The following is a 14,377-nucleotide window of genomic DNA, read 5'->3' as shown; positions in this document are numbered from 1 at the left end:
GGGGGGTGAGAGACCATGTAAATTTATATATATATATATATATACATATATATATATATATATATATATATATATATATATATTGAAAGTTTGTGAGCATTACTAATTGATGCCCAATGTCTCAAGTCTTCATTACACACAAATGCATCTAACGGTATCGCACTGGCAAAAATGGATCAGGAAACTGCACTTTAGAGAGGAGTAATCAGGAATAGAGGAGCAGGGGGGGTACTTAACCCTTTGCCTGCCTGCTATTCCCACTCTCCCAAATCTCTCCCATTGCTTCCTTTCCACAAGGAGAAAAAACTTTCCCAAGTTCTAAAGAATATGGTTATAGACACAGCTCTTAGAAAATGCACTATCCTTACAACTGGCCCATTGTGTGAACTCTGTGAAATGAATTAGAAGAAAGTGCACTTTTATCACCCAGTAACCCCTTTGAATGCTTTTACATGTAAAACTAAAAAGTGCCTCTGAGCTTCTCTTTTATGTTTGAGAAAAGCATGGTTGTTGCTTAAAAGGCAGAAGACAAATTGAATGCATAGTCTCTACCCAGTGTAGATTTTATATTTCACTCTTAAATGTATTTTGTCAGACAAGCTGAATCAAGTCTTACCTTTGAAAACACCTTCAGCAGAACAATTTTGGAGAGACTCAAAGCAGGATATACATACTGTTACATCTTCACTAGGACAACCCACAGGCTTCTGTGTTCTGCAACTTGCACAACTAGATTAATAATAACAAAGTACAGTGGTACCTTGGGTTACAAACGCTTCAGGTTACAGACTCCACTAACCCAGAAGTAGTACCTCGGGTTAAAAACTTTGCTTCAGGATGAGAACAGAAATTGCGCGGTGGTGGTGCAGCAGCCGTGGGAGGCCCCATTAGCTAAAGTGGTGCTTCAGGTTAAGAACAGTTTCAGGTTAAGAACGGACCTCCGGAACGAATTAAGTTCTTAACCCGAGGTACCACTATATTATTCAGTAGTACATTAATTTTAACTAAGAAGCCATGCCCCCTTCATGGATCACTGCCTTGCCGTGGCAAAGGGGCTTGAACAACTCAGAGAAGCTATGAGCTATGCCGTGCAGGGCCACCCAAGATGGACAAGTCATAGTGGAGAGTTTTGACCAAACGTGATCCACCTGGAGCAGGAACCGGCAAGCCACTCCAGTATCCCTGCCAAGAAAACTCCATGGACAAAGGCAACAGGCATATAAAAGTTATGACGCTGGAAGATGAGCCCCTCAGGTCGGAAGGCGTCCAACATGCTACTGAGGAAGAGCGGAGGACAAGTACAAGTAGATTCAGAGCTGATGAAGCAGCTGGGCCAAAGCCGAAAGGACGCTCAGTTGTGGATATGCCTGGAAGCGAAAGGAAAGTCCAATGCTGTAAAGAAAAATATTGCATAGGAACCTGGAATGTAAAAACCATGAACCTTGGTAAGTTGGATGTGGTCAAAAATGAGATGGCAAGAATAAATATTGACATCCTGGGCATCAGTGAACTAAAATGGACGGGAATGGGCGAATTCAGTTCGGATGACCATCATATCTACTACTGTGGGCAAGAATCCCGTAAAAGAAATGGAGTGGCCCTCATAGTCAACAAAAGAGTGGCAAAAGCTGTATTGGGATGCAATCTCAAAAACGATAGAATGATCTCGATACGAATCCAAGGCAGACCTTTTAACATCACAGTAATCCAAGTTTATGCACCAACCACTGGTGCTGAAGAAACTGAAATTGACCAATTCTATGAAGACTTACAACACCTTATAGAATTGACACCAAAGAAGGATGTTCTTCTCATTATAGGGGATTGGAATGCTAAAGTAGGGAGTCAAGAGATAAAAGGAACAACTGGCAAGTTTGGCCTTGGAGTTGAAAACAAAGCAGGGCAAAGGCTAATAGAGTTCTGCCAAGATAACAAGCTGGTCATCACAAACACTCTTTTCCAACAACACAAGAGACGACTCTACACATGGACATCACCAGATGGGCAGCATCGAAATCAGATTGATTATATTCTCTGCAGCCAAAGATGGAGAAGCTCTATACAGTCAGCAAGAACAGACCTGGAGCTGACTGGCTCAGATCATCAGCTTCTTATAGCAAAATTCAAGCTTAAACTGAAAAAAGTAGGAAAAACCACTGGGCCGGTAAGATACAATCTAAGACAAATCCCTTATGAATGCACAGTGGAAGTGAGGAACAGGTTTAAGGATTTAGATTTGGTGGACAGAGTGCCTGAAGAACTATGGATGGAGGCTCGCAACATTATACAGGAGGCAGCAACGAAAACCATCCCAATGAAAAGGAAATGCAAGAAAGCAAAGTGGCTGTCCAACGAGGCCTTACAAATAGCGGAGGAGAGAAGGCAAGCAAAATGCGAGGGAGATAGTGAAAGATACAGGAAATTGAATGCAGATTTCCAAAAAATAGCAAGGAGAGACAAGAAGGCCTTCTTAAACGAGCAATGCAAAGAAATAGAGGAAAACAACAGAATGGGAAGAACCAGAGATCTGTTCAAGAAAATTGGAGATATGAAAGGGACATTTTGTACAAAGATTACCATAATAAAGGACAAAAGTGGTAAGGACCTAACAGAAGCAGAAGACATCAAGAAGAGGTGGCAAGAATACAGAGAGGAATTATACCAGAAAGATATGGATGTCTCGTACACCCCAGGTAGTGTGGTTGCTGACCTTGAGCCAGACATCCTGGAGAGTGAAGTCAAATGGGCCTTAGAAAGAAGAAGAAGAAGAAGAAGAAGAAGAAGAAGAAGAGGAGTTTGGATTTGATATCCCGCCTTTCACTCCCTTTAAGGAGTCTCAAAGCGGCTAACATTCTCCTTTCCCTTCCTCCCCCACAACAAACACTCTGTGAGGTGAGCGGGGCTGAGAGACTTCAGAGAAGTGTGACTGGCCCAAGGTCACCCAGCAGCTGCATGTGGAGGAGTGGAGACGCAAACCCGGCTCCCCAGATTACGTGACTACCGCTCTTAACCACTACACCATACTACACCAAACGACTAAAGCACTGCTAATAACAAGGCCAGTGGAAGTGATGATATTCCAGCTGAACTATTTAAAATTTTAAACGATTATGCTGTTATTTTTTTATTTAAAAAAATTATTAACAAACCAATCAAATCACATTAGTTCCAAATTACAGAGCCAAATTTTAAATTTTTGTTGGGGGTACCCATGCTTCGAGCTCAGAAAGGGATCCGATCATCTCTATTGCTGCTGCTTTGATGTTCACAGTTCTATCCAAATAATGTTCACAGTTCTATCCATTCCTCTCTTTGTTGTTTTCCTCATCTCTTCTTGTTGTTTTCGTATATTTTTCCTTTCTTTGTGACCTCTGATAGTCTCCACAAGCGAGTTGAAAACAAGCGTTTTTATAATCCTGTGTGGATTTTTCCATTCATCCAAGAGTCATATTCAGACAGCAGACGCATTTCATCACTTCCATAGAAAACAATCTTAACGTCTGCTCATTAATCTTCGCAGGCCTATCACTCCCTTCTCGATCTTCTCAGGGGGTTCTGCCAGGTCAGACACAGAGTCCAATAGAATAACAAAGCCATGGCTTCCTCCCCCTCTTGATCGTCAATCCTGCAACAAAGCCTGCCTGTCATGGCAAATCTCATGAGAAGACTCCCTGGAAAAGACCCTGATGTTGGGAAAGATTGAGGGCAGAAGGAGAAGGGGACAACAGAGGATGAGATGGCTGGACAGTGTTCTCGAAGCTACAAACATGAGTCTGACCAAACTGCGGGAGGCAGTGGAAGACAGGAGTGCCTGGCGTGCTCTGGTCCATGGGGCCACAAAGAGTTGGACACGACTAAACGACTAAACGACTAAACAAGAAGAAGAAGAAGAAGAAGAAGAAGAAGAAGAAGAAGAAGAAGAAGAAGAAGAAGCCGTGCCTAAAATGCAATCCTAACCATGTCCACTCAGAAGTCCTATTGAATTCAATAGGGCTTATGTCTAGGTAAGTGGGGGACGCAGGTGGTGCTGTGGTGTAAACCACTGAGCCTCGGGCTTGCCGATTGGAAGGTCGGTGGTTCGAATCCCCACAACAGGGTGAGCTCCCGTTGTTCAGTCCCAGCTCCTGCCAACCTAGCAGTTCAAAAGCACACTAAAAAAGTGCAAGTAGATAAATAGGTACCACCCCGCCGGGAAGGTAAATGGCGTTTCCGTGCATTGCTCTGGTTTTGCCAGAAGGAGCTTAGTCATGCTGGCAACATGACCCACAAAAACTGTCTGCGGAGAAATGTCGGCTCCCTCAGCCAGTAAAGTGAGATGAGCGCCACAACCCCAGAGTCGTTCGCGACTGGACTTAACTGTCAGGGGTCCTTTACCTTTACCTTTACTAGGTAAGTGGGGTTTGGATTGCAGCCTAAATTTGCCACCCCTCCAAATCCCTTTTCTTTTTGTGCCATGTCTCCCCCCCCCACCTTTTTTTAAATTTTAAATTTGGAGTTTTCTTTAACAATACAGTCAAGAAATAAAAACAATACAAAGGAAGAAAAAAATCAGCAATGGATCATAGAAATTCAGAATACAGTATCATACAGATAAAGTAAATATGACCAGAACAAAACTAAAAGCAGGGAGGAGGTTGGGTTGGGGAAGGAGGGAGAAAAATGGGGGGGGTATGCTCCAGCAGAGCCCACTGGGCATGTATGTCATACCAACAATCCCAAGTTCAGACCCCAAATGTCAGAGTGTTCATTGTCTTCATGCCACCTGCTTTTTCCCCTTTTGCAAGAGTAGACAAATCTTCCAACCAGTGAGTAATTTGAGGGTGGAGACCTATGCTTCTTCCAGTGTTGCAGCACTAGTCTTTGGCCACAAATAGAGCATGTAAAGACCAGTTACATTGTCCTTCCATCCAGCCCGCAGCACTGAAATATAACTGAGCATAGCATAAGCATCCAATAATTTTGGGATTTTCCCAGGACCAAGTAACACACCACCCCAATCTCCGAGTCGTGTGAGATTCTAGGGGTTCCAGGCACTTACCCAGGGTTCATGTTTCCTTTGGAAATGAGGCACAGTGGAGATTGTGGTGTCTTTATGATATACGGTTTATTTACACATATATGGAACCTGAGCCTACGATGGAGGGCTTCATAGTATTAATACCCCAAGAGAGTCTTGTTTCTCCCATAGCCACAGCCTTGGATTCAGACAGACAACAGCTTGCTGCTGTACTTCTAGTTCACCTCAAACTCTACTCCAAACTCTGGCTTTGTCTTTCTAACTATATCTGAGTTGAGGAAGAGGTCCCACCCAGGCCCATGCAAAGCTTGTCTGAAGCCCTGAGCAGGAGTCTTGTTAGTATAAAGTAATAAACTCAAACCAAAAAGCATTCGGTCGGGGGGGGGGGATTAGCCCTCCAAAGGCCAGGGCAAATGTACCTAGCTGCCCCACCCCTGCACAGGTCTGGCCCCACCCATTTTCCATCTTGCACAGAGCTCTCTCAATGGCCCATCAGACAGGCGATTACTTCAACACAGGAAGTGAGTCTGGCTTATATTTTAACACCTGCTAGATCCAGGGGTTAGAAGGGTCTCAACTTCCCCCCACCAAAAGTCATAACAACATGTACACTGACTGTCAGGAGTTCAGCCTACACTTGAGTAAGACCCTGGCAGAGACACATGCCCGACTGGCATGTTCTCTCCCTCCTGGTCGATCGTTCAGGAGCTTCAAAAACTTTCTTCAGCCCGAACATCACAGCGACCAATGCCAACAGACATCAGCACACTTAGGGATCCACAGAGTTTGCGCATCTCACGTGACAGAACTCAGCATTTTGGCTCATCTACTTTATTTACATATAAACACACACACAGAGCACTGCAACATGGCTCCCTCTCTCTCTAGCACCAGACAGCAAATAGAAAGAACAAAGGACAATAGTCCCACTTCATGGAACACAGTAACACAAACATCCTCTCTCCATCACCTCCCACTTTGTGGAGTCAAAACATATACCGTCATGTGATAGACAAAAATCCCATGACTGCAATCATGGAGCAGGAATTCTAACACTGACTTCTATCCAGAACACTGCCACTATAGTGCATGACCAGATCACATGTTTCAGTGCCAGGGGGCCATGTCTTTCAGATTGTAAGACTGAGGGCAGGGAATGTCTTATTACCGACACGTCTAAGCCATCTGAATTCCTCTTGCGGGGGGGGAGGGGGAGACAGGGGTGTAAAAATGCTGTAAATAAATAAATAATACCTACTGTGAATGTGGGTGAGCATTTCTATGATTGTTTCAGCACATGGCACTTGAAGCAGAGCCAGCGTGCTATAGCAATCCAAGTGCTGAACTATTCATTAGAACCCCGGAGACCCGGATTGAAGTCCCCAGTCAGCCATGAAGCTCCCCAGGTAACCCTGCACCAGTCAGTCTCTCAGCCCAACTTAACGCAAAAGGTTGTAGTGGGAATAAAATGGGAAGGTGCCTAATCATGTCTGCCATCTTGAAGAATAGCGGGAAGTGTAAACGTAATATAATAAAATTAAGTAAATAAAATATGCACTGAAGCAATCTCAGGGTCACTTCAGCTTGGGCCAAATGCTGTCTGGGTCCCCTCAGCCTAGGTTCAAAAGATGCCTTGGCCCCAGTACCTATTGTTTGTGCACAGTAGTGCCTTAAACAGGCAGGCAGGCAGGCAGGCGGGGGGTGGGGTGCGCGCACACACACATTTCCTTCCTTTCTTCCTTTCTCTTTAAAACTCAGGCTTTGGAACACACTAATGACCGCTGAATACTTGGGAGTTTACAGTACATTGTTCCTCCCAGCACACACATCTCAGATAAAAGCTCCTACTGTGTATTTTAGCAAAAGAAAAGTGCCCTGACCAGTTTTCTGCTTGAATTCTGTCTCTTTCTGTAGCGTTCTCGCCACAGTTTCTCATAGTAATCTTGTCCTGGCAACTGTGGGTTAGCAGTGGACTGCTGCCATCTCACACCTGTTGTGCTGTGCTTGTTCGGCAGCTCTGTTCCAGGGATGGCTGTGCAGGTGAGGCCCTTGACTCATCACCCCAAGCCATCAGCTCACCCTGCCAAGCTGCTTCCTGGTCACTCCTGAAGTGACACCCTTTCGCGCCTCTTTGGAAATGCAGTTCAATGCGAAGACCTATAGCAGAGAAGCATCGATTTACAGTCAAGTTTCTTGGATGCACTTGGGGTTTCTTCAAGATCACTTTAAACCAGCAATTAAAAAAAAAAAACCTTACCGCAACAAAAGTCATGAAATAATCCCAGCGTCTGGCATCATTCTCCCTTTCCCAGACCATCATCTGTCCACTTGGCAGCAAGCTGTCAAGTTGGGGGGGGGGGAGAGGAGGAGGGGGACAAGAAAGACTGAGATGGTGCAATTTCCATTTGTGAAATGGTACGACTGGATTCAAGCATCAGTGATCGCCCATTAACATCTGGAGAAAAATCAAAGAAGCAATGAAAGGGAGGGAGGGAGGCAGAGGTGAGAAACAGTTGGCATTAAAATCTCCTCCTGCACTTCTACAACACTGCAAATTGACTCAGTCAGTAACTCATGCACGCAAACACACTCTAGTAATGGACTCCTCTCCCATTGGCAGAGATGACAATAAGATAAGCTCCCACCCTCCCGCTGGTGACAAGCACACTCTGACGGAGAAATTTCATACACACATGCCTGGCTCTGCAGAGGGAGAAGGAGCTGCAGCTCTCACCTGGCTTATGGATAGGCCAGCTAATAATGATTCAGGCTGATGGTGGCTTACATCTCAGCGCCTTCCTATAGAGCACCAAGGGCTCTGCCTCCAACCTCTTTTGAAAGCTAAGAACCACATAGCTCATCAGAAGCACCCTTACTGCACAGGGCAGGTAGCTGCCTCAGGTAGCGGAAGTGGTCTGGGGGAGGGCACTGAGGGAATCAGTAGAGGCAATAGCCAACAGACATGACTCATGGGCACAATCCTCTGGAAAATCTTCCTGTACCATGTGCTCCACTGAAATAGACAAGGAAAGGGGGGCTAGGAATATAGGAAGCCACCTTGTACTGAGTCAGGCCACTGATCCATGTAGCACAGTATTGACTACACTGACAGGCAGTGAATTTCCAGGGTTTCCGGGGAAAGCCATTCCCAACCATAGAATTGCAGAGCTGGAAGGAACCCTAGTCCACAAATACAATAATTTGGGGGGGAAATTATTCCAGTGAATAACTTTTAACATTTATTGCAGAATGCCCAGCATGGAGAGAAATGTGACGTCCCCGTGACGACAGAAGTGGAGCCATAATGGAAGGCGTCTAGACAGTGTGCATGACAAATGGGTGGCTATGGATCATGTCTCATGCTCCAGACATAAAACCTAAAAAGTTTCTCAAAGGAATTTTTTGCTCCTGAGGGGGTCAGATGCTAAGCTAAAGTCTGGGAATGAATTCTGGTAGGAACACAACCAGAGCAATTCTCCCAGAATGAAAATGTATGCTGAGGTGACATTATCCGATGGCTGCACCACTTGCCACCACCTCACACCCAACCCGAGTCATGGAGCACTGAGCACGGTATGATAAGAGAATACGAAGAACCCCATTTTGTAATTACTTCAAAATCATGAAGCAAAATCTTAGAGGGCCTGAGGGTTGCTTCAAATGTGATAAATATTTTCTGTACGCCGGTAACAAAGCAACCTCGTGTGCGTATTTGACACATAATGATATATATACAGTTTTCTATCATGAGAGTGTTTATGCAGGGAATGCATCGTATTTGAGGAGTTACTGCGTTTCATTGACTTTCTATATCAGACTGTTGAGGGGGGCATTTTGGCTTAGTGATAGGGGCTTAGCAACTAGCAGATTATTTTTCATTACTGTATTTCCTGTTTTATGCTCGTATGCGTTTTAGATGGTTATCTGGCTTAAGTCATGCTGTTATACATTTCAGAACGCTGTGCAATAGAACACCAATGGAAATCACCCAGTTCTGAAGAAGCCAGGAAGTCTCACAGAAGCCTAACCTAGATAGGAGCTTGAAGTGACAGGCGTCAAAGGCAGCATGTTCAGAACTGCAGCCTACTCCACGCCCATGACCAACTACAGAATCAGGGCTGTGAGGCATTGATGACATTGGAAAGAAGCAGGGTTTAGAAGGGTTTGGTACCAGGAAACACTTTTAGATAAGCTGAGCTTTTACAAAGGAGACAGATGCCACTCAACACTCAGTGGAACTGGACTGCTGGCAATACCAAGAACTACACAGTGCAGCTTTCATTTAGAATTGAGAGAGTCAGTGGGATGTAGTTACAGTGGACATGAAATCTATGGAAAAGGCAGGGGAAGGTATATTGAGGAAAAATATTGCTCTGTATGTCAAGGGGGTGTAGAGTCCAGGAAACTGGAAATGTTTAAGAGGAACAAAATTCTTCACAGAATTTTGAATTTTGAACAGAATAACTGTTGTTAGCCGCTCTGAGCCCGGCTTTGGCTGGGGAGGGCGGGATATAAATAAAAATTTATTATTATTATTAATTGCTCTGAGCAGAAATAGCAATTTAGTAGTTGGGGTGCAATGCTGCCCAACCCACCCAAAATTCTCACTGTCTTCTTGAGATGCAGAAAGAAATCAAGAAAACAGTCAAAGGAGAAAAATAGTATAATCATGTATAACTGCAACTACTTTCTCATGGGCTCAGTAAATGTGGATTCAAACAATGTCCATGAGGCACATTTTCAGAACTGATAAATGACACTAACCTGGAAAAGTTAGCCATGGAGCCACCATATATCAGTAACCTGCAAAAGCCTGATAAATGTGTTATCAGAAGAAGCAGAAAACTCAACCAGGTTGGTGCCTGTCTTACTTCCAGTGGGAGATGGGCCCATAAGCTGTTGCCACCAAATATATTTCCCCAAGAGGGCTACATCTTGAGATCTCGGTAGCCAAGCTAATCTATATGGGCACAGGTGCCACCTCCTAATTGATCAGGGCTTTATAAGCCAACCATAAAACCTTAAATGTATCCCAATAGAAAACTGGCAGGCAGTGTTTCTCTTTCAGCAGGGTTGTTATATCAGAGGTGGAAAACATTTTTCAGCCCAAGATCCACATTCCCTTCTGAGCAACCTTCTGGCAACCACAGGCCAGTGGTGGGTGGGGCCAGAGCCAAAAGTGAATGGAGCAACAAATGTGAATTTCACCTTTGTACAGTAGACTTGTTTTTGCGCACACACACACCCTTCTCTCCAATCACCATCCAAGCAAGCAAGGAGCATTTTCAGAGTTCAAGGACCCATTCCAGCCAGGCAAAAACACCTTGATGAGGGGTGTGGCTTAGAAGGAGCTACAGCCTGGGGAGAGTTCTGAAGACCCCCATACCTGAGGATCCCCAAGCGTGTTATATGATCATGGCATTCTGCTTCCATTTGCAGTCTAACCACTCCATTTTTGTAAAAATTGCAGCTACTGCACCAGCCTTAAGGGCAACCCCACATAGAGCACATTACAATAGGTTATGGAAACATGGATCACTATGGCCAAGCCACCGCTGCTGAGGAACAGCCATTTCTGCTGCACCAGCCAAAGCTGGAAAAGATACTCTTAGCCGCTGCAGACACTTGGGCCTTCAGTGACAAAGATGGTTCAGTGAGCACCTGCATAGGACGTACCTGCTCCTTAAGAGCGTTTGCAACCATGTCCAGAGCAGGCAAACTGCCTGATGCCTATTCCAGTGAGCAGTGACTTCTTGGGGCCACTTGACTGATTTAGCAGCTGTGACTCCTTTCCAGAGTATTTGTCCTCTAGGATGCACTTTTGACTTGCTTGTCTATCCTAAGGACTATTCTTGACCACTGCTTTAAGACAGCAAGAACCACAGAGGACCAGGCTCATGTCACAACGTCAGGTCAGAACCAAATCTGAACTGGCATCAAACTCAAAGCAGTTGCATAAAAAATAGGAAACTCACCCAAAGACAATCTACCAGTTTCTTTCTCTGCTACAGGGGGATCACAGTCATTCACAAGAATAGCCATCAGGCCGGTGGAAAGTTGGGGAAGCAAAAAATACCATTAAAAGAGTGGAGGGAAGCAGGGTTATTACTGGTGGGGAAAGAGTTGGGGTAAATTGTTTATCCTTTGTGTTGGATGAGTGGTTTTTGCAGGGAAGCCGTCCATTTTCCTGTACCATCACTGCAGAACATCCATCTGTTGTTGACATTCAATGTGTTCAGCATCTCCTTCTTCATCACAGCCACAAGCTGGTGATGCAAGATTCATTTTTCCCATCCTAAAGCTTATTTCCTTCCTTGAGATGTGTATGTGCTGGAAGGGACTAAGAATCACATTTGTCCTTCCTCTATTCCTGGGGGCCCTGATCTTTTAAGCATATCTCTCTCTCCTGTTATGCTACATTTTGCTTGCTCACATCAGAATCAATACAGAATTATTTTGGTTGTTAAGTTGCTTTGAGTTGCATTTGGCAAGAAAAAGCAACCAATATATTTAATTAATTAATTAATTAATAATACAGAATATAGAAAAATGGAGAGGTAGAGATGATGGACAACAAACTGCGCTGGCTCAGAGTGGTGGATACAGCAGATAACTCTAGTCCACAACACAAGATTCAGCCTCACCATTGAGTCCTTCATTAGAGACCCATGCTGGATAGCTATTCCCAATCCATTCTTCTAGTGGGGATACTATATAATTGGGGTGGAGAATCAGATGTTTCTAGAGTACAGCTCCCATCACCCATGACTTACTGGCCATGGGATTGGTGGGAGTTGGAGTCCAACAACATCTGGAGCAACGACGCTTGATTTATATGCTCCTTTGGGTCACTTACAATTATATGTCCATTTTGCCTAGACATGAGTTAACCACCTATCCCTCTTTGACAATAATCACAGTGACAGTTTCACTTCCTGGCTCTGCAGTGATTATCTACAATCCAGTGCTTGTTAAAAACAAAAACAAAAAAGTGGATCCATAAATAGATCAAGAAACAAAAGTAATTGAATGCTTAAAGTCTGACATTATCATATCATTATGTATTAAAGACTACCAAGGCAAAACTAATGCATTATCCCTGAAGCCCTAAGCTTTGAGGAAAATATGCAGCCAGGTTTTAGTCAAATATTGTGTCCATAGGGCTCTTGTGTGCAGTCCCAGCACAGTCCAGCAATAATCCCATGGTGGTTGCAGTGCCTGGGGATGCAGTGAGCCCATTTGCCATGCTGACAGGAGTTCACGGGGCTTTTCTGTGGAGGGTTGTCGCTGCCTACAGGAATGTACCCCTTCCCTTAAGTGGTGGTGCCTTGGTGGCATTGGCTTCTGAGTAAGCATGTTTAGGACCAGGCTGCAAAATAACAACTTTGTGTGATCTGACTTAGAATCTGACAAGCACACCCTTACCACGTGGCATTTGTAAAGATTCTGTCCAAGAAGCACTCCTGCTCTCCAAAAACAAGTTTATCTCTACAATGATAAAGTTAAATTCCAAAAGTAGTAGATGTATTCATCATCCAGCTGCTAATGTAGCCAAGAACTAAAAAATTAGCTATGAAAACATTAACAAGTGTTGCTTTAATGTGTTACCTGCCTTATTTACCATTTTGTAAAAAAAAATGAAGAGCAAGCTAGTTCAAGATATATTGCTGCTTGATGCAAAGGACAAGATCCACCCAACCCCCTCAACCCCAAACACAGAGCAGACTGGCAATTGAAGATGGATGATCTGTCAATTTCAGTTTCTCTCAGTTCCTCATTTTTCCAAGAGTAGGTTGAGTTCACCACATTTATGCATCAGCGTGTGATTTTCTTTTTTAAGTCCTCATGAAAATCCATCAGCATTTTAGTGCACACTTCTCCTACTATACATATTTTTGTATGCAGTTCTGCATTTTATACTATTTACATTTTTGCAAGCTATTTTTCCCAATGTTACATTGCTGTATGCCATTTCCATTAATATATGCATGGTATGCACCCCAGTGCATGCATTTCTGTACACTTTTTTTGGTTGGACAAGTACACCACAAAATTCAGTGTGAATTTAGAAGGATCACTGCAGTTCAGCTTGCATATTATTTCGGAAAGTATGAATTATATAAATTTGAATTAAAATGCAATGCAAACCAAAGTTCTCCCTACTGGGAGCTGACCCTTACTTTTGCACTAGTGACAATGCAACAGGATTCTATGTTCCCATGCCACACCTGTCTTCTAATCTCTTGCCCGTCACCCACTTAATGCCCACCTAAACAAACAATAATGTAGTACCAGAATATGCAAAGCATATGAGCGAAGCAGTGCATGTGTGATGCCTGCTAAGTTGTGCAGCCTGGGCCGGCTGCTGTCTTGGTCAAAGGCTTTTCCCAACAGGGCTGTTTGGGATATATTGGGAGAAGCCAACTAGGCAAGCCTGGCAGCAGCTCTGACCAGAAGTAAGCAAGCCCCTTCCCTGGGGCCCTAGTTCCGCAGAGTGGGAATGAAAAGGACCTCAGAATAGCCAGAGGCAGAGTTCAGGATTGGCTGGGGGCAGGTAGTAGCCACAGCTAGTCCTGCTCAGCATCTGCCACCTGAGGCAGTTGCCTCATGTTCTCTAATATAGTAGGAATGGCCCTGAAAGCTATTTGTATCTTAAGACAGTGTTTGCTTGATTCTTGCTTTATCCCATCTGGTCTGCCTGCATACCATTCAATTACCTGACAAAATTGAGGTCACAAAGTATTGCCAAGGAGTGTATTTCGTTTGCTTCATAATTATTCATCTCATTTAAGCAGTTGGTGTTAATAAGGCTCATGAAGAACTTGTAGCCTGGTGGAATCAATCAGGGCCGCTAGGGATGGGACACAAAGCCTTTGCACCTCAAGGTTACTCAATGCAGTCTTGCTCAGGCTGTTAGCGACTGAAGATTGTTCCTGATTGATGCCAAGGTCCAGCTGTCAGCCTGCATTATTAAATGAGCAGGCAGGACACTGCATTTCTTACAGGACAAAATGTCTAAATATATGTCCCAATGGCAACTTTAGAGGGAGGGCACTTGTGCATTTATAGCCATCAGTCACGCACACAAAAACAAACCCCAAAGTAATAATTGTACCTGCATTTGTGCAGACACTCATTTTACTGATTTCCTGTGTTTCCAGTGTAGCATAAAATCAGCAAACTGTAAGTGCATGCATAAGACAGGGGTGGGGAATCTTTGGCCCTCTGGTCTGGGGTTTATGGGAGTTGCAGGCCAACAGCATTGGGACAGCCAGGTTCCTTGCTTCTTCTCCGTCTTGACCTGCAGTATTGTTGCCAATTTCAGTGGGGCTGCTCTAGAAAAGGGGGCTGAGGACTGCA

Source organism: Podarcis pityusensis (assembly GCF_964106645.2).
Source record: "Podarcis pityusensis genome assembly, chromosome: 10".
Lineage (NCBI taxonomy): Eukaryota > Metazoa > Chordata > Lepidosauria > Squamata > Lacertidae > Podarcis > Podarcis pityusensis.
This window is presented reverse-complemented; position numbering follows the sequence as displayed.